General features: G+C 37.2%; 1 pseudogene; it reads left to right on the top strand.

Annotated features, from left to right (window-relative positions):
- Positions 1-15,712, top strand: part of LOC128045532 (bile acid receptor-like) — a 33,764-nt pseudogene extending 18,052 nt beyond the window's left edge.
- Positions 15,713-22,428: the final 6,716 nt, after the last annotated feature.

The following is a 22,428-nucleotide window of genomic DNA, read 5'->3' as shown; positions in this document are numbered from 1 at the left end:
GTTTGGAATTTTCTAAAATGGAATTTAGACTCAAAGAGAAGTTTGGAAAGAACTAAACAGGATTATTGCTAAAAACTATGACACAAATTAAACTGATGGTATTTAGAATCCTGTTTATATGGAGAGCCAATAAACCTGTTGTAATACTGACTGATCTTACTGATTTTAGTCCTTACTTTTCAAGGAAAACTTCATATTGAAAGTGCACTTGGGCTTCCTTGGTGGCTCAGTGGTAGAGATTTTTTCTGCCAATACAGGATACACGGGTTTGATCCCTGATCCTGGAAGATCCACATGCTGAGGAGAGACTAGGCTCATGTGCCACAACTATTGAGCCTGTGCTATAGAGCCTGGTAACTGCAACTCCTGAGCCCATGTGCTGCCACTGTTGAAGGCTGCATGCCCCAGAGTCTGTCTTCGGCAACAAGAGATGGTAGTGAAAGTAGCTCAGTTGTGTCCGACTCTTTGCGACCCATGGACTGTATAGTCCATGGAATTCTCCAGGCCAGAATACTGGAGTGGGTAGCCTTTCCTTTCTCCAGGGGTTCTTCCCAACCCAGGGATCGAACCCAGGTCTCCCACACTGTGGGTGGATTCTTAACCAGCTGAGCCACAAGGGAAGCCCAAGAAAACTGGAGTGGGTAGCCTATCCTTTCTCCAGGGGATCTTCCTGACCTAGAAATTGAAATGGGGTTTCCTGCATGGCAGGTGGGTTCTTTACCAGCTGAGCTATGAGGGAAGCCCAATGAGAAGCCTGTGCACGGCAACTAGAGAGTAGCCCTCTCTTGCTGCAACTAGAAAAAGGCCCATGCAGCAATGAAGACCCAGCACAGCCAAAAATTATGAAATAAACAAGTAAATAAATAAAATAAAAAAGAAAGTGCAACTATTTGGGGACATCACTTTTGTTTCACCTGTTCCATTCAGTACTTCCTCTTCTGTACTCAGTCACTTAGTCATGGACTGTAGCCTGCCAGGCTCCTCTGTCCATGGAATTCTCCAGGTAAGAATACTGGAGTGGAATGTCATTTCTTTCTCCAGGGGACTGCTACTATGCTATCAGAGTGGGAGATTCAAGTACTTTTAAAGGAACTCAGTTCAGTTCAGTTCAGTTCAGTCGCTCAGTTGTGTCCAACTCTTTGTGACCCCATGAATCGCAGCACGCCAGGCCTCCCTGTCCATCACCAACTCCCGGAGTCCATCCAAAGTCATATGCATCGAGTCGGTGATGCCATCCAGCCATCTCATCTTCTGTCGTCCCCTTCTCCTACTGCCCCCAATTCCTCCCGCCCCCAATTCCTCCCAGCATCAGAGTCTTTTCCAATGAGTCAACTCTTTGCATGAGGTGGCCAAAGTATTGGAGTTTCAGCCTCAGCATCAGTCCTTCCAATGAACACCCAGGAATGATCTCCTTTAGGATGGACTGGTTGGATCTCCTTGCAGTCCCAGGGACTCTCAAGAGTCTTCTCCGGCACCACAGTTCAAAAGCATCAATTCTTCGGTGCTCAGCTTTGTTCACAGTCCAACTCTCACATCCATACATGACCACTGGAAAAACCATAGCCTTGACTAGATGAACTTTGTTGGCAAAGTAATATTTCTACTTTTTAATATGCTGTCTAGATTGGTCATAACTTTCCTTCCAAGGGATAAGCGTCTTTTAATTTCATGGTTGCAATCACCATCTGCAGTGATTTTGGAGCCCCCCAAAAGGAACCTAGAGCCTATTAAATAATACAGAAGACAAATTTTAGAGATATTACTATTTTAAGCATTTTCATGAAAGTAGAAACCTTAGCAATGACACCATCATATAAGAACTAAATCTAAGTAAAACAAATTTCAACATAATCTCAGAAGCTACCTCAGAAGTTTGCCATGTATGTATTTTGGTATGATTTAAAACCCATTTTCTTATTTTTTGGTTCTTTTAAAAGGTGAAAACAGTCTTTACCTTCTAATAGATAGGATAAACCTATAAAATATCATGGACTCTAGAGTGACCCTTATTTTCTTTCAATAATTTCCAGTTTCTTTAACTGCGATTTCCTGTGTAAGTCTATTCAAAGATGCATTGTTTTTGGAGTTCCTTCCTAGGAAATAACAAAAATAGCTTTTTCCATAAGGATAGTCTTAAATTTTGAATAATTTTTTCTCATAACAGCTTATGATCTTCAGTCTTTACTATTAAAAATAAAACACTTCTCTTTTCAATAATAAAAAGTTATTTTCATTGATCAAATAGAACCAAAATTAATATTTTAATGTTTAGCATATCATAGTACTATGAAAAATATTTACAAAGGACTTAGAAGATTAAATAAAGTGCTATGAAAGCCATTCTTTTCCTACTGTTTAATTTTCTTCATGAAAGAATGTACTTTTTCTTCCTAAGTCATCTAAATTTAAAATACTGAGATCTATTGAAACTATTAGAATAATAATAATAGGACTCAGTTACTAAGTCAAGAACTGTGCTGAATCTTAAACACACTAATTAAACTGTCCAAAAACTTTGCTAGGTATATTTCACTATTTCTCAATGAGGAGATTAAGGTTCAGAGAGGTGTAAAAATGAACCATATGTATGGGTCAGTGTATGAAGTCTAACTCTAAAGCTTGGTACCTTTTCAAGAGCTATAATGATTATTACCAAGATTTAAATTATTTTAAAGAGCTGAGCAATAAGAAATTGTAAGAATTAAATAATTGATACATGGAGATATGAAAAATCAATATTCTTCCAGTTAAAGAGTAAATATAAATGTCTCATGTATAATGTTTGGTAAATTCTTTAATTTTCAAATCAGTATTATCATACTGATTTGATAATCATACTTTCAAAAAGTCTACAAAGTTTTTGATTACTATTTTAACATCTTCTAGTGAAAAAATGAAAATTGGTCAGAGAATGGCCAGTACTTATGTCACTGAATCTATTCTCTGGCTGAGCCAGTGCAGCACTATGGTAGGTGACAAAAAGCTACAGTATGATAGTTAATAAAACATCTTTTGTGGGAATTATGGTTAGCCAGAATTTTTAAAATTAACTAATTAATTTTACTTTACAATATTGTATTGGTTTTGTTATACATTGACTTGAATCCGCCATGAGTGTACATGTGTTCCCCATCCTGAAGCCCCCTTCCACCTCCTTCCCCATCCCATCCCTCAGGGTCATCCCAGTGCACCAGCCCTGAGCACCCTGTATCATGCATCAAACCTGGAATGGCAATTCGTTTCACATGTGATATTTTACATGTTTCAATGCCATTCTCCCATATCATCCCACCCTCGCCCTCTCCCACAGACTCCAAAAGACTGTTTAATACATCTGTGTCTCTTTTGCTGTCTCGCATACAGGGTTATCGTTACCTTCTGTCTAAATTCCATATATTTGCATGAGTATACTGTACTGGTGTTTTTCTTTCTGGCTTACTTCACTCTGTATAATAGGCTCCAGTTTCATCCACCTTATTAGAACTATTTCAAATGTATGGCTGAGTAATATTCCACTTCCTCAGCAGGAGCAGCCGAGAGGAGCTACCCCATGTCTGAGGTCAGGGGCGGCGGTCATGAATGCCAGGCTGCAACAGCGCAGGAGTGGCCAACAGGAGCTACCCACGCCTGAGGCCTGGGGCCGCAGCTGGGAGGAGCTACCCAAGTCCATGGAGTGGTGGCTGCCTGGGCGCAGGAGGGCTGACAGGAGCTACTCCATGTTCAAGGTCAGGAGGGGTGGCGGTGAGGAGATACCCGTCATCCAAGGTAAGGAGCAGTGGCTGTGCTTTGCTGGAGCAGCCGTGAAGAGTCCAAGGTAAGAGAAACCCAGGTAAGACAGTAGGTGTTGCAAGAGGGCATTGAAACCATAATCACAGAAAACTAGTCAGTCTAATCACACTAGGACCACAGTCTTGTCTAACTCAGTGAAACTAAGCCATGCCCTGTGGGGCCACCCAAGACGGGTGGGTCATGGTGGAGAGGCCTGACAGAATGTGGTCCACTGGAGAAGGGAATGGCAAAACACTTCAGTATTCTTGCCTTGAGAACCTCATGAACAGTATGAAAAGGCAAAATGATAGGATACTGAAAGAGGAATTCCCCAGGTCATTAGGTGCCCAATATGCTACAGGAGATCAGTGGAGAAATAACTCCAGAAAGAATGAAGGGATGGAGCCAAAGCAAAAACAATACCCAGCTGTGGATGTGACTGGTGATAGAAGCAAGGTCCGATGCTATAAAGAGCAATATTGCATAGGAACCTGGAATGTTAGGTCCATGAATCAAGGAAAATTGGAAGTGGTCAAACAGGAGATGGCAAGAGTGAACGTCGACATTCTAGGAATCAGCGAACTAAAATGGACTGGAACGGGTGAATTTCACTCAGATGACCATTATATCTACTACTGCAGGCAGGAATCCCTTAGAAGAAATGGAGAAGCCATCACGGTCAACAAAAGAGTCTGAAATGCAGCACTTGGATGCAATCTCAAAAACGACAGAATGATCTCTGTTCGCTTCCAAGGCAAGCCATTCATCACAGTAATCCGAGTCTATGCCCCAACCAGTAAAGTTGAAGAAGCTGAAGTTGGACGGTTCTATGAAGATCTATAAGACCTTTTAGAACTAACACCCCCCAAAAATGTCCTTCATTATAGGGGACTGGAATGCAAAAGTAGGAAATCAAGAACACCTAGAATAACAGGCAAATTTGGCCTTGGAGTACGGAATGAAGCAGGGCAAAGGCTAATAGAGTTTTGCCAAGAGAACACACTGGTCATAGCAAACACCCTCTTCCAACAACACAAGAGAAGACTCTACATGTGAACATCACCAGATGGTCAACACCGAAATCAGATTGATTATATTCTTTGCAGCCAAAGATGAAGAAGCTCTATACAGTCAGCAAAAACAAGATCGGGAGCTGACTGTGGCTCAGATCATGATCGGCTTATTGCCAAATTCAGACTGAAATGGAAGAAAGTAGGGAAAACCACTAGACCATTCAGGTATGACCTAAATCAAATCTCTTATGATTATACAGTGGAAGTGAGAAATAGATTTAAGGGACTAGATCTGATAGAGTGCCTGATGAACTATGGACTGAGGTTCGTGACATTGTACAGGAGACAAGGATCAAGATCATCCCCATGGAAAAGAAATGCAAAAAAGCAAAATGGGTGTCTGAGGAGGCCTTACAAATAGCTGTGAAAAGAAGAGAAGTGAAAGGCAAAGGAGAAAAGGAAAGATATAAGCATCTGAATGCAGAGTTCCAAAGACTAGGAAGGAGAGATAAGAAAACCTTCCTCAGTGATCAATGCAAAGAAATAGAGGAAAACAACAGAATGGGAAAGACTAGAGATGTCTTGAAGAAAATTAGAGATACCAAGGGAACATTTCATGCAAAGATGGGCTCAATAAAGGACAGAAATGGTATGGACCTAACAGAAGCAGAAGATATTAAGAAGAGGTGGCAAGAATAACAGAAGAACTGTACAAAAAAGCTCTTCATGACCCAGATAATCACGATGGTGTGATCACTCACCTAAAGCCAGACATCCTGGAATGTGAAGTCAAGTGGGCCTTAGAAAGCATCACTATGAACAAAGCTAGTGGAGGTGATGGAATTCCAGTGAAGCTATTTCAAATCCTGAAAGATGATGCTGTGAAAGTGCTGCACTCAATATGCCAGCAAATTTGGAAAACTCAGCAGTGGCCACAGGACTGGAAAAGGTCAGTTTTCATTCCAATTCCAAAGAAAGGCAATGCCAAAGAATGCTCAAACTACTGCACAATTGCACTCATCTCACACGCTAGCAAAGTAATGCTTAAAATTCTCCAAGCCGGGCTTCAGCAATACGTGAACCGTGAACTTCCAGATGTTCAAGCTGGTTTTAGAAAAGGCAGAGGAACCAGAGATCAAATTGCCAACATCCGCAGGATCATGGAAAAAGCAAGAGAGTTTCAGAAAAACATCTATTTCTGCTTTATTGACTATGCCCAAAAGCCTTTGACTGTGTGGATCACAATAACCTGTGGAAAATTCTGAAAGAGATGGGAATCCCAGACCACCTGACCTGCCTCTTAAGAAATCTGTATGCAGGTCAGGAAGCAACAGAGATGGAAAAACAGACTGGTTCCAAATAGGAAAAGGAGTATCCCAAGGCTGTATATTGTCACCTTGCTTATTTAACTTCTATCCAGAGTACATCATGAGAAATGCTGGCCTGGAAGAAGCACAAGCTGGAATCAAGATTGCCGGGAGAATTATCAATAAACTCAGATATGCAGATGACACCACCCTTATGGCAGAAAGTGAAGAGGAACTAAAAAGCCTCTTGATGAAAGTGAAAGAGGAGAGTGAAAAAGTTGGCTTAAAGCTCAACATTCAGAAAAAGAACATCATGGCATCTAGTCCCATCACTTTATGGGAAATAGATGGGGAAACAGTGGAAACAGTGACAGACTTTATTTTTGGGGGCTCCAAAATCACTGCAGATGGTGACTGCAGCCATGAAATTAAAAGACGCTTACTCCTTGGAAGAAAAGTTATGACCAACCTAGATATCATATTGAAAAGCAGAGACATTACTTTGCTAACAAAGGTCCGCCTAGTCAAGGCTATGGTTTTTCCAGTGGTCATGTATGGATGTGAGAGTTGGACTATAAAGAAAGCTGAGGGCCGAAGAACTGATGCTTTTGAACTGTGGTGTTGGAGAAGACTCTTCAGAGTCCCATGGACTGCAAGGAGATCCAATCAGTCCGTTCTAAAGGAGATCAGTCCTGGGTGTTCTTTGGAAGGAATGATGCTAAAGCTGAAACTCCAGTACTTTGGCCATCTGATGCGAAGAGTTGACTCATTGGAAAAGCCTCTGATGCTGGGAGGGTTTGGGGGCAGGAGGAGTAGGGGACGACAGAGGATGAGATGGCTGGATGGCATCACTGACTCGATGGACGTGAGTTTGAGTGAACTCCGGGAGTTGGTGATGGACAGGGAGGCCTGGTGCTGTGATTCATGGGGTTGCAAAGAGTTGGACACGACTGAGTGACTGAACTGAACTGAATATTCCATTGTGTTGATGTACCACAGCTTTCTTATCCATTCATCTGCTGATGGACATCTAGGTTGCTTCCATGTCCTGGCTATTATAAACAGTGCTGCGATGAACATGGGGGTACACGTGTCTCTTTCAGTTCTGGTTTCCTCAGTGTGTGTTCCCACAGTGGGATTGCTGGGTCATAAGGCAGTTCTATTTCACACTGTTCTCCATAGTGACTGTACTAGTTTGCATTCCCACCAACAGTCTAAGAGTGTTCCCTTTTCTCGACACCCTCTCCAGCATTTATTGCTTGTAGACTTTTGGATAGCAGCCATTCTGACTGGCGTGAATTGGTACCTCATTGTGGTCTTGATTTGCATTTCTCTGATAATGAGTGATGTTGAGCATCTTTTCATGTGTTTATTAGCCATCTGTATGTCTTCTTTGGAGAAATGTCTATTTAGTTCTTTGGCCCATTTTTTGATTGGGTCGTTTGTTTTTCTGGAATTGAGCTGCAGGAGTTGCTTGTATATTTGAGATTAATTCTTTGCCAGTTGCTTCTTTTGGTATTATTTTCTCCCATTCTGAAGGCTGTCTTTTCACCTTGCTTATAATTTCCTTTGTTGTGCAGAAGCTTTTAATTTTAATTAGGTCCCATTTGTTTATTTTTGCTTTTATTTCCAATATTCTGGGAGGTGGGTCATAGAGGATCCTGCTGTGGTTTACTTCGCGGATTGTCTTGCCTTTGTTTTCCTCTAGGAGTTTAATAGTTTCTTAACCATAGTTTTTATAAAGAAATTGGTAAATGAACCAAAGAATTTCAATTACTCCCTACTAGGGCTTCCCTGGTGGCTCAGACAGTAAAGCGTCTGCTTGCAATGCAGGAGACCTGGGTTCGATCCCTGGGTCGGGAAGATCCCCTGGAGAAGGAAATGGCAACCCACTCCAGTACTCTTGCCTGGAAAAATTCCATGGATAGAGGAGACTCGTAAACTACAGTCCACGGGGTCTCAAAGAGGGGGCACGACTGAGCGACGTCGCTTCAGAGAATAGAATTAATTAAAAAAATCAGAAATAACAAAATGTTGTAAGCCAGAATCAAATGTAAAGAAGAAAAAGCACAATAGTCTAAAATTGTATTCAATTTTTAAAAACAGAACTAACGTACAAATTATGTTATTCTTAGGGATTAAAAGAAGCTTGTTCACATGCAATTTAGAAAATGTAGTTCAGAGAAACGTATTTCAGAGCTATTCAATGTACTTGAAACTTTAATCTTAATATAAGATTTTTATCAAAGGGAAAGAAATAGAAAACAGAATGTAAGAGAGAATAGGATTTTTCTCCTAAAAGACCAAGATTATAATATTAATTAACTTTAAAATACAATTTTCTATTATACTTTAAAGTCTGATTTCCATGCCAATGGAACATCAGCCAGTATTGTGTAGCCTTTTGATACTCAGCCAAGAAGGGCCCTCTTCTTTAAAAAAATAAAAGTTACATTCTTTCTACTCCTAAATTTTCTTCTTATATCAGGATGTCATTGGTATTTATTCAACACTTTACATTCGGTTGGTTGCTATGAGATTGGAAATTATTTATATGAATTAATAGAAATTATACTGTTTACCAATTTTGGTGGTAGAATTTTGAGGTTAAGAGTAATTCTAATCACCTTGTGATTTTGCACAAGGAAAAGTACAAATATTATTAGATAGATACATAGAGCAAATAATGTTCCTAGGTATTTTTGGAGTCAATTTTCTGGATTTTTTTTTTTCAGTAATCCTCCTGAAAACAGAAAGTAAGTTGGTGTTTGGGAGCTTCTGATAATAATAGTAAAGATATTCATTAAGTGTAATTTTGTATTTTATATGTGCTTTTGCATGTCACATTTCATTTCATTCTTACAGTCACCCTGTGAGGTAGGTGAATTTATCCCCAGATGATTGAATTACTAGACAACAAAACAGAAAAGAAAGTAGCACTTTAAATCAGGTCTACAAATGATGGAGTAGAGTGTTAAGGTATATTGAGTGAGTTTAAACAAATTTCTTTTTTGTTTGAAGCACCATATAGCTGGTAAAATTGTATTTTAATTTTTTTTGGAGGGTAAAATAATTTATTAATTCATCTCTTTATTGATCTGGTTGCACTGAAAAATTTTTATTCATCATACAAAATACTCAAAAGCTGGGGGTATTTTTCATGCACATTCAGATTACTGTCTGTTCTCATGCTAGACAGCAAGTTCCTGGGATGTAGTGAATATGATGAACTAACTCTGTTCTTTGAGTGTAAAACTTTGAAATTGGAAGTTATTATGAACTTGACTTTCAGCATTTTCCTCCTTTTTGTATATTTGTGTGCATTTAAAAAAACAACAACAGCAACTAGATCTGCCAGAACAAATCAATTACTAGCAGCAGAAAGTGGATTTTCAAGAATCACCTTACTGTACAATACAGTAAGGTGATTCTGCTGTACTGTTTCCTCCAACTCTACAGTCCCAAGCTTGGCAAAGTCATTTCAACACTTACAGCTTGAATCCACAGTTCAGTGGTGGAGAGTATGGACTTTTTTCCTGTGAATTAAATAAACCCACTTATGTGGTTGCCCATGATGCTGAAGATTGTTACCCTGGGATGAAAAGGTCCAGAATAACTTATTCTTCCATTTGTATTAAGGGCCAGGAAGAACACTGTGTAGTTTGCGGTGAAAAAACATCAGGATATCATTACAATGCACTTACTTGTGAAGGCTGCAATGGTAAGGATCAAGTCAAAACTTTAATCCTAGCATTCACTGAAGAGTTATGAAATTTTAAGCATGTAGGAATACTTTTTAAATTGTGAAAAATAAAACCAAGGAGAACCATTGATATATTTAAAGTGATCAATCTGTGGGGTCAAAGACATGAAAATGGAATTTAATGAAGTTTTGAATTTTTAAAAAACTTTGTGAAGACTTTTACAATTAAACTTCAAAATATTTATGTGACAGAAAGTTTCCATGTTCCTAGGTAAATCTGATGTTAGAATACAAAAATGTCTTCTAAAAAGATCTGAATGTTAACTATTACATTTTCTCATGTGGCTGGTATAATTCTTGAATTAGGAGGAAATTTCAATTGAATGACTTCTAAGATTCTATCTATTCTATTTTTTAGGAATGCTTTTCTTGAAAACAAATAGGAGATCGGCAAGTGAAGATTATCACTGACAATGGCATTTTCAAAGAGTAAAATAGTCTTTGATGAAGTTTTGCAGCACTTCTGTATTTTTTATTCACAAAGCAATATTGGCACAGAACCTAGAAATGATTAGATCAATACTGCAGTAGTAAACATCTTAGTTCAAGGTAAAGTCTTATGGTTGGAATCTTACACTCACTTCCTGCAAAGAATAGCCAAACAAAGACCAAGGGAAAAGAGGTACTAGCTTTATGAAAAGACGAATAGCTGGGCCAGTATTTGCTTCATCTTAAAATGCAGGGCCTTGCTGTTAAAACTGGGACTCCTCTGGTGGCTCAGTGGTAAGGAATCTGCCTCCTAATGCAGGATATGTGGGTTCTCTTGGGTAGAGAAGACCCCTAAAGAAAGAAATGGCAGCCCACTTCAGTGTTCTTGCCCGGAAAACCCGAAAGACAGAGGAGTGTGGTGGACTACAAGTCCACGAAGACTGAACAACAACAGGTGTTAAAACTAAATTGAAGAATGAGGCACAGTTCTGGAAACCTAAGCTGGGCTTTCTAGTCCCTTTGCTGAATCTAAGTCATGAAACTCCCACTCTCAAGTGTGTCTGCAGAAAGAATATGGCAGGCTACTAAGAAGGATATTGACTAGTCTCATCAACTTCACTGCTTGGAATGGAATAAAAGGAAGATAGCAGGGATTATTACATAGGAATGGGAAATGAAAGAGGAAATGGAAAGAGATTGCTATGCATTGATTTAGGAAAATGTAGAATCTCCGCCCACTCCTTGACACACACGTGCGTGCATACACACACACGCGCGCACACACACAAAACTGCTCATTCAACATCTTGGACTAGATAAGTTAGCAGCATTATCTCATCTGGAGAAGTGCGAAAAAAGTAAAGAGGGGTAAGTTTGGAAGAGCATCTCTTCCTTTATGAGTTGAGGTAGCAATGCGAGGAGAGAAAAAGAGAGGCTTTTCTTATAGTTTTATTTTACGTCAGCACACATTCCTTCTAGGCAACCTTGAGTGATGTGTCAATGTAATATGTTACAATGTAAGAATCATGATATTCTCTAAGATACAGTTTTTAAAATGCTTTTAGATGATATAACCATAAAAATAGGGAGTTGGTTTAATGTGTTTGGGTTATTTAGCTTAATTTCCAGATAGATTATTGTCAGGAATAAACAAGGAATAAAATATATCAAACAGGAGATGATTAAAACAATTATCCTGATAAATGCATATTAAACCAAACTTTTCTATTGAGGGGGAAAACATTTTATTGAAACAACTTAGTTAACTTAATTACTTTATGATAAAGATTAAAAACAAGTAGCTAAAAAATACCTTATAGTAAAATTTTTAAAACTCTTGTTTTGTTACTAGGGGTTTTTCCATGTAGCATCACCAGGAATGCAGTATACATTTGCAAGAATGGAGGTCATTGTGAAATGGACATGTACATGCAGACAAAATGTCAAGAATGCAGACTAAAAAGTGTAAGGCAGTAAGAATGTAAGGTGAATGTAAGTACCATTGTGTACTTTTTTTTTGAGAAGGGTTTTAGTTTTTATTACCTTACTGGGAACTTATACTCTTAAGTTATTTTGAACATATTTTTCAATAATATATTTGTCTAGATTTAAGCGGGGGATCCCTGGGTTGGGAAGATCCCCTGGAGAAGGGAAAGGCTACCCACTCCAGTATTTTGGCCTGGAGGATTCCATGGACTGTATAGTTCATGGGGTTGCAAAGAGTCTGACACGAGTGAGCAACTTTCACTTTCAAGCTATTTCTCTAGCAACTGCTAAATTAGAATAACCAGTTACCAATCTTGGTAATTATTTATATAAACTCTGTTCTATACTGTATTTGTCTAACTTTGGCACTAATCATATTTTCTTCCTAATTGGAAACCCTTGAGTTTTTATTTTAGTTAACCTAAAATTATGTAATTCATCTAGAAAAAGCAGAATTTTAAATTAGCAGTTTCCCTTCAATTGACATTCTGTTGCTTCCAAGATATCATGAGGAAATTTCTGTAACATAAAAAGGTCTAAATTTATAATTTTGAGATGTAAAATTAATTTTAATTTATGTCTAGGATGACTGTAGTTTTAAGTAGACAAGTTGTTGTAGAAAGAAAAGAAGTAAGTAATGTAAACAGTAAGTTTAACTGCTGTTATACATGCTTACCAAAAAATAAAGGTTCTTTTTGAAAAGACTGGTTTGTGATCACATATGTGTTACAATATAAGACAATTTTCATCAATCTTATGATGGTATTTGATGTACCCAAAACATTTCATGTGAATTTTGTAATATCACAGTTTTGCTCACAGAAATCCAATGCAAATCAAATGGACTTCGAAAGAAATTTAAGCAGAAGAATAGCTTTGGCTCTAACATCAAAATAGAAGAGAAAGGGGTAAACAACAAGTTTGTATCATCCACCACTAGATCTGGAAAAGTGGCAAAACTCATAACATGTCTTGTTTCTTTAATGATGATATCTTGTTTAATAAGCATGCATTATAGTTTTCCCCCATATTTTCTTACAGATTCAGGAGCACATGGAACTAACTTAGGAACATCAGCTCATTAACACATTGTGGCCACTCATCAAAAATATACAATTCCTTTAGAAGCAACAGAAAGATTTGTATGTGTTCATTAATGGCAAGAAATAATTTGTAATTAATTATGTTAGAAAATAACGGCATAATCATAAAAGTTTAAAATTTCAAGCTCGCCAGCCCAGGTTTGATGCATGATACTGGATGCTTGGGGCTGGTGCGCTGGGACGACCCAGAGGGTTGGTACGGGAAGGGAGGAGGGAAGGGGGTTCAGGATGGGGAACACGTGTATACCTGTGGCGGATTCATGTTGATGTATGGCAAAACCAATACAATATTGTAAAGTAATTAACCTCCAATTAAAATAAATAAATTTATATTAGCAAATAAATAAAGTTTCAAGCCAAAGTTAATGGAAGAATGATCGCACCACTGGCAAAAACAGGAATTTGACAGTGAGAATCAGATTGGAACTAAGTTGAGCCCTATTCTGCAAGAGCTTCATCTAAAACAATAATCAAACAGAAAGGTATACAATCCACACAGGCAGTTGTAAATACAGGATTATCAAGCACCCTTTTCAACACCAAATAATGGCTTCTTCTGCTGGTCATTTTAAAAAGTGAAAAAAATTTTCTAAATGTGAGAAGTTATTAGTCAGTGACCAGTTTGCCAAATGAAAGAATATAAAATATGTATGTCTTCCTTTTCTCCACAGCGCCCAGACATAATTCTATATATCAATTAATATTATACAACAGAAAGAGGTCATTAAATTTTTGGAAATTATTTTAATAATTAGCTTGAAATAAAAATAAATTTTTAAAGAGCAAATTCATTAAATTATTACTTACTCCTTTATTAAATCTTTATTTTCTTGAATTCCTTCTTCTAATTTCAAACTTACTTTTTCATTTTCAAACTAATTTACAAGACAGAAGAACAGTTCATCACGTTTTAGTTAGCAAAATAAACAAGTATAATCATTAAGCAGCATTTCTTTGTTAACTTGTTATGACGGTCTATAAAAATTATTTTTTAGAACATAAAAAAGAACTTCTTGTCACACTTATAGATAACCTGTAAGAATATGGGTCTCACTTTCATCAATCTAAAATAAGGTTTCCTGAATCATCTCCAAAATGTATCCAATATTTTTATGGAAGATTATCTTCCCTAAACATTTTGAAAAGGTGCTTTATCTTTGTCCTAACGCAGTGTTACATTTTCTCAAAATTTTTCTTTCACCATGCCACAATATTGAAGCTAAACAGCTTCAAATTCAAAGTTTTATCTGCTTCTTTATATATTAGAAAATGTCATTTTCTAATATATTAAAAAAACACATTTATATCAAACAAAACATCATCAGGAATAGAAACTAGTAAAAATTAAAACTCTATAATTAGAATCATTAACTCAATCTTTATCTAAAATAAGTTAGTTTCCCTAGACATTTAATTAAGCTTTGTGTAACCTCTCCTCTGTGTTCATCCTAAAACTGACATGCAACTAATATTAATGAAACTTCAAAAAAGCACCATTCTTAAAATCCACATGATAGAAACAAGATAAACCTAAGTTAACTATGAAATAACACTTTGGTTTAAATAGCATTATAAGATTTACTATACCATATTTTCAATTCCAACTCTCATTATACCTGTAGTTCTTGAATGGCTTTCCGCTGTGCTTCAATTATTTTTCTATTTTCTTGCAACTTGTTTTCTTTATGCTTCAGTTCAGATTCTACATTCACTTTCCACTTCTTGATCTTTTCAGCCTCCTTATACAGTTTTGAATATAGTCTGCTCATTGGCTCTGAATTCTATTATAAAATAAGTTTTCAAAGACTGTTAATTGTTCAAAGTTTAGTATAACCAAACTACAGCTGCTTATTGAAAACATCCATGAGTATCTTAGTACTTGAGAGCAAATCTCTCCTCAGTTTTTGCCCTAATATCATACTAAAAGCTATGTTAACTTTTTTTTTTATAAATTGTATTTCTTTTTTTGTTGGTTGGCTGCAGGGATATGCAAATCCTGAACTGATCTTTCTGCGACTCTCATGGATAGTCGTACATATACAGAGGTTAGTGGATTTCACCAAGGGACTTCCAGGTATCACACTGCCTTTGGAAAAAATTAAAGTAATTTAATATGTAATTTTTAAAAAGTTCCTTGTTTTAAAGGAAGGTGACATTTTGAGAAGACAAAACCCTCTAGTTTTCTACCAAAACTGCCTCTAAATTAAAAAACATATTGACTTTTTTGCTTTAATCAATCAGGTGGATGAAAATATAAATATTTAAAAATACTATTCAAGTGACTTCAAAGACTTAGAGTTAAGACAAACTATGATTGGTTGTATGTTTTATTTTATTTTTGGAAATAAATAGTTTTGGTTTTTAGATAAACAAAATTCCTTGTACCATACCAAAAAAAAAAAAAAAATCAAGCAATTGTTGGCCAAAATGTAGCTGTCTATTTACATATACAGATAACTCTGGGAAAATAAATCCTTCAAGGCTAAACTAACTATGTTTAATTTGCCTTTGCCATAGGAACTTATTATCTGGTTCTGATGAAAGTGCACTAAAATATTAAATGTGGAATCATGATTATTCTAAGGGGACAGTTAGGATTCATATCATAAATAATATAAAAATGTTAAATTCTATACTTGAAAATTACCTTTTCATTATCTATTTCAAACAATTATGTGATCTTTTCATAAAGGATTTGAAAATATGACCAACGAGGATCAGACTGCATTACAGAAGGGATCAAAAACTGAAGTGATATTCCTTCATGTGGCCCAAATTTACAGTCAAAAAGAATGTTTTTTATCAACTTCTGAAAATAAAAAGGGCCAACTAACTCAATCTTAATAGTTATTATTAAATTTAGCAACAAATTATATAACATTGAACTATTTTTCTTATATTTTAATTTTACTAGTTGATATATAAATATGTCAACAATAGCTGTTTGTAATTTACCAATTCTTTGTTTTAGCTTTTGTATTTTTTTAAAGTCATTTTTTTATATAGCATCACAGAAAACACATTTTGAAGGGTCTTCTATATAGTTTTTATATAAAGTATGAACTCTTATTCTAGATTCATGTTTCAGTAATAAAAATTATAAAGCTATCATTTGTTGGGAATGTTTCCTGTATAACAGATATTAGAGTTATTGAAATTACTATCTGCATAAAGATTTTTGAAAAGCAGACTTTATATTTTTCCCTTAACTATGTACTATGAGGGGCTTCCCTTATTGCTCAGTTGGTAAAGAATCTGCCTGCAGTGCAGGAGCCCCAGTTTGAACCCTGGGCTGGGAAGATGCCCTGGAGAAGGAAATGGCAACCCACTCCAGTATCCTTGCCTGGAAAATCTCACGGACACAGGAGCTTGATGGGTTGCTGTCCATGGGGTCGCAAAGAGTCGAGCATGACTGAGTAACTAATACTTACTTACTTACTTAGGTAGGAAGAGTAGGGCACAACTGAGTGACTAACACTTACTTACTTAGATACTATGAAGCTATTATATCATTTAGATCATTCACTGAATTATCACAATTAGAGTGGTACTAGAAATGCTATTTATCCCATGGAAACATTTTGCAATGAAGACTGTTCTTCTATTATGCTGACTGGTAATATTACATGTAATACAAAATATCATTTTGGATGGAAAAAGTTGGTCAGACCAAAAAATTGCTCAGAAAGTTGATTTCATTTTCTTCTTATACAGCTTTGAGAAAATGTGATAATGGCAATATGAGTCAGCACTATGTTTTGACAAAAATACATTTGATATTAATCTTTTTAGGTATTGCTGAAGAATTTATTATCACAGTATATTGCTTCTGTAGAAGAATGAGTGAGCTTACTATTGCTAATACTGAATATGCTCTGCTTGCAGCCACAACAGTGCTTTTTTCAGGTAAAAATACATTTGGCAATAAAGTTTGGATTAAGTTTGCAAGGAAATCATGAAGTTTGTGGTTATTATATTATTCATTGATTCCAAATGTGCCAATTTTAATCAAAATTAACTTCTCTATAAGAGCATTCCTTTCAGCTTACAAACATGCTGTAATTTCCTGCATCTTAATAAAATGCCTTTTGACTTTGAATCCCCTTTCAGCTATTCTATTTCTCTGTTTTACATTATAGCCAAATTTTTAAAAATTAAGAACTGTTTATATTTCTGCCTCCATGTCTCTCTTCTCATTCACTTCTGAAACTAATACAGGTAGATTTTGTCCCCTCCACCATAACTTGTCAAGATCTTCAGTAATTTGACATTGTGAATTCCAGTGATCAGTTAAGTCCTGATCTTCCTTAATCCATCAGCTACTTTCAACACAGCAGATAGCTTTCTCTTTCTTAGAACACTTATCATTTGGCTTCAATTGATCACTCCCTCCTTCTTGGCATGATTTTTTTCCACTTAATTTCCAGGACATTATAGTCTCTTGGTTTTCCTCCTCAGTAGCTGCTCTTTCTGTCTTTGTTAATTCCCCATCATCTTCCACACTGATAAATGTTAAAAATGTTCCAACACTCAGTTCTCTTCTATACCCACTTCCTTAGAAATTACATCCCATCTCATGGTTTTAAATACCACCTACGGGCTGACAACTCCCAAACTATATGCCAACATGTACTGCTACCCGAAGCTTCATTACATAGCCTACTCAAGATTTCAATTTTGATGTTTAGAAGGGATATAAAACTTAACCCCCTCCTGTGAACTCTTGATTGCTCCCCTGATCCTTCTATATTCTTCCTTCATCTCTTCTAAATGGCATCTCAATCCTTTAAGTTGTAGAAGTCAAAATTCTTGAAGTCATCCTTCACTTCTTTTTTACTCTTATACCCATATTAAATATGCAACAAATCTTGTTGACTCTAACTTCAAAATAGATCTAGACTCAACCACTTTTTACTGTCTCTGCCATCCTAATAAAACTAACTCACTTTCCTATTTCTGCCCTTGCCTCCTTATGATCTATTCTTTATACAGTAGCCACAATGATTCTTTGACAACATAAGCCATATCATGTCATTCTTCTGCACATAATCCTTTAATGGATTTTTCTTTCATACAATTTACAGCCAAAGTTCTTTCTGATATCGCTTGCAACTATTCCTTTTGCTAACATCACCACAACCACATTGCTTTTGATGCATATGTTTCCTGAAAATTTCAAGCAGGCTCCTTCCACAAATTCTACTGTACTTGACAAATTTTCTGCTTGGAAAACTCCTTTCTAGATAGCTTCATGGCTCCCTCCCTCACCATCCTGGATCTCTGCTAAGTGTCATATTAAATCTGATTAGCCTTTAGAAAATAGCTGCTGTGCCTCTACCCTAAATTCTTATCCTCTACTCTTAATTTTTGTCATATATTTTTATTTTTAAAATGTGTATATGTCTCTATTCTCCTCTACTCCTCCTAGACCCAAAATACAAGCTCAATAAGGGCAGGAAACTTAGCCTAGGTTCACTGCTGTATCTCCAGCACAATGACTAGATGAATGAATGCTGTCTAATCATTAAGAAATACGCTCAGTCATGTCCAACTCTTTGTGACCCCATGGACTGTAGCCTACTAGGCTTCTCAGTCCATAGGATTTTCCAGGCAAGAGTACTGGAGTGGGTTGCCATTTCCTTCTCCAGGGTATCTTCTTTCTCCCAGGGATCCAACCCGGGTCTCCCACATTGTAGGCAGACGCTTTATCCTCTGAGCCACCAGGGAAGCCCCTCATAGAGTATTATGAAGCTCAAATAAGACATTGCATAGAAGGAGGTTACCTAGCATAAAATCTGGCATATATGAAAGGTTCAATGTGTATTTTCTATTTTTATTATTTTAAATTGTATGCTCTTAATTATCTTCTACCATTTTCCAGTATTCATTACAATATATATGATGATGCAGATTGCCCATGCCTTAAAAATAAGCAACATGTGGAAAATTTATAGGAACCAGTTTCACAAATTTTGTACAAATATTCAAAAATTTATCATCCAGAAGACCTACAGCATTTTGCTCATCTCATAGGGAGGCTCACTAAACTGAGAACACTGAATCACAACCACTCAAAAATACTTAGCATTTGGAAAACAAAGGACCCCAAATTGACTAGTTTACTTTCTGAGAAATGGAATTTGTATTTATGCTGCTGAAATTTTATAACGTTGTGGTTTGTCTTATACTTCTTAAATCTAGATTGTTTACTTTATCATCATAGGATGACTGATTTGAAAAACATGAACAGAAGTGCTGTCACCAATATATTGCTATAAAATGGACATTATCAAGGGCTCATCAAATTTTGTGGAATATAGGACCACCACTAGAGGGACATCTAGGATTCTTTTCAAGATTCGTGCCCAAGGAAGCAATGGTGATTGTTCCTGCATGTTCCCTTCGAAACGGAGTAGTACTAAATACAGTTCTTACCTGAAAAAAATCTTTTTTTCATTTAGCAGAAAATCGAATGAAAATATATTGATTGCTTATAGATATAAAAAAGATTATCTAGTGGAAATAGTTGTAATCAGAATAAAAGCAGTTTGTGAACTTAAGGCTAGGTTGATGGCTAAACATTTTAAACCTATTACTATTATAGCATTTTACAAATTATTAAAGAGGAACAAAGCTTTGTCCAACTCTTACTTTTTCTTAATGTCTTTAAAAAACAGATCTTTTATAAGTCCCAATTAAAATTTTGTCATGGAAAAATACTGAAAAATTAAAATGACAAATATGTTAACATATATTGGGAAATTAAGCACAATTTAATGCTCATTCTGGTAGACAATATTTTAACTCTTTTGCTAACACCTTTCATAGAAAAAATTAAAGTTCTTAAAACCTGAAATCTTACCACAAACATTTTAATCCTTATAAGAACTGGATTAACATTAAAACATTTCATGTGAAATACACAAAAATGAGAAATTATATGGAAGCCCAATTATTTAGAAAGACTGGACCTGAGTAAATAAAACTGAATTTAATACTAGGAATGACATTTTGGTTTTCAATAAGAAAAAAGACCACAGTTGAATATTTCATTGTTACAAAACTTAAACAAATTTGGAATATTGAATTTATACCTTTAACTTTTTAAATATGTTAATTAAATGTGTCAGCTATTTCCCGAAGGGATAATTTTATGCATTTATTCTTGGTATCATCTCTCTCTTTTTTTTTTTTTGGTATCACCTCTTAAAGGGAGTATTTAGACTTTTTTAGGGTACCTAGACTCTTTCCGGAGAAGGCAGTGGCACCCCACTCCAGTACTCTTGCCTGGAAAATCCCATGGATGGAGAAGCCTGGTAGGCTGCAGTCCGTGGGGTCGCTAAGAGTCGGACACGACTGAGCGACTTCACTTTCACTTTTCACTTGCATGCTCTGGAGAAGGAAATGGCAACCCACTCCAGTGTTCTTGCCGAGAATCCCAGGGATGGCGGAGCCTGGCGGGCTGCCGTCTATGGGGTCGCACAGAGTTGGACACGACTGAAGCGACTTAGCAGCAGCAGCAGACTCTTTTTCATATAAAATGAAACTCTTGCACTTTTTCCTAGCTCAAAAATTATGTTTTTCCCAGCTCAAAAATGTAAGTTTAGCAGAAACTATTATGCCTGATAGGTTAAAGTTACACAAAACAAAATGAGTTATTTAAAACTATTACTAAAGTCCTCTGGAAAAGCATCGGTTATACTGTAGGACATGGAGAAAAGTAGAACATACAGTCAGTATGTTGAAAACAGAATGTATTGTCTTACTGCTCAAACCTAGGTACCTAGCGCCATATTTATTGCTTCTAGTAGCTCAAACCTGAAACGAGACAGTCATTTCAGACTTTTGCTGCTCACTTTAAAAAAGCCATCAAGTCCTATTAATTTTACTTTCTAATTATCTTTTACATTTGACACATTTTCATCTTTAATGGCTCTGTCATAGCTTAGATCTTCGTACCTTACTCACGCAGGCTATTAAAACTGTTTCCCTAATCCAATCTCGTAAACCTAAACCATTTTTCATACTACGAATTTTCTTCTGAACTTGATCATGCCTCCCTTTCTGCTCAAAATCTCTCAAGATTCCCATCCATAAAGTCTAAAATCCCAAAGCCTTTGCAATGCCTTCACACCTTTTAAGTCTCTAGTCTCATCATTTTCCCATTTGGGTCCTCACACACCTATACTGCACTGCTTGGTATCACTCTCTTGGACTCATCTTTCTCACAACTCGAGCGCTACGGTCCTTCAGCTAGGAATACCCCTTCCCGTATTCACTATCTAGCCATAGTTTTATTTCCCCTTTCTGCTTTCTATAGAAGCAGTACTAGTAGCACATTCGTGAAGGATTCTCCTGACTCCAAGCCACTGTAAAGGCCATTTTCCCTTTCGAAGTGTCTCAATGACCCCTTACAACCATTAGGTGATTATTTGGGCTATAATTATCTGTTTGTACTTGTTTCCTTCCTGTCACTGTGAACTCTTGGAGGACAGAAATAGATTTTTCACTCTCAGTTCCAATCTACCATAGTGTAAGTAAGTGTTAGTCGCTCAACCGTGCCCGACTCTTTGCGACCCCATGGACTGCAGCCCATCAGGCCCCTCTGTCCATGAGATTTTCCAGGCAGGGATCCTGGAGTGGGTTGGCATTTCCTTCTCCAGGGGATCTTCCCAACCCAGGGATCGAACTCCAGTCTCCTGCACTGCAGGCAGATACTTTACCGACTGGGCTACAAGGGAAGCCCTATCATAGCACCTAATCTATCACAGCACCTAATAGTTTTCTTCACATTCTTTAACAATAGCAGAAGCTTAAAGAATGTCAAATTCTAAGAATCCAGGTAAGAATTGTTACTGACGTAAAGGGAAATCTCGCGAGATGTAGGTCTTGCTCGCTTGGCGGCAGACGCTGCTGACCGTTATTTCGCGGTTAAATCGCGGTTCGCTCTGCCCCTCCCTCCTGGCCGCTGAGGTGGAGCTATTTCCCGCCTTTTCCGAGGTTCGCAGGCAGAAGTTCTTGTTGGTTCTTTCTGCTGCCCTAATGAGACAGCAGGTGGTGGTTCGCGTGGGCACTGAGCCCGCGATTTCCCGCTAATTTTTTTTAAAGGTAGAGTCAGGCGTGCCGAGTTGCTTTCCTGAGGAGGAAACCTAGAGGTGGGCGACATTTTGATACTGCCGCTCCCTCACGCAGGGCAGCCTCCAACGCCTCTGTAGTCGTCTAAGCACCTAAGCTAGTTCTTCCCGGCGAGGTGATGCAATTTAACAGGGCTGGTAGAGGTAACGGGCTTCTTTTCAGGCTGTCCTGGTGATGATGCTGGTTTGAATTTCTCGATTATGTACGCCGCCAGCACGGCCATTGGTGGTAGGGGAATGGTGGGGACTTAGGGGATGTTTCCCCCCACCCGCAGTAAGGGACGCTGTAGGCTTACATGGTAGCAGAGGTTTCGCCTATTCCCTTATATACCCATTTAGTACAGAACAAGTAGGGTATTAGTGGAACAATGTGAAACACTTTCCCCTCCTTGAGCAGTAGATAATTACACGACTGGAAGAGAGAAA

This window comes from Budorcas taxicolor, chromosome 3 (genome assembly GCF_023091745.1).
Source record: "Budorcas taxicolor isolate Tak-1 chromosome 3, Takin1.1, whole genome shotgun sequence".
Taxonomy (NCBI): domain Eukaryota; kingdom Metazoa; phylum Chordata; class Mammalia; order Artiodactyla; family Bovidae; genus Budorcas; species Budorcas taxicolor.
This window is presented reverse-complemented; position numbering and strand designations above follow the sequence as displayed.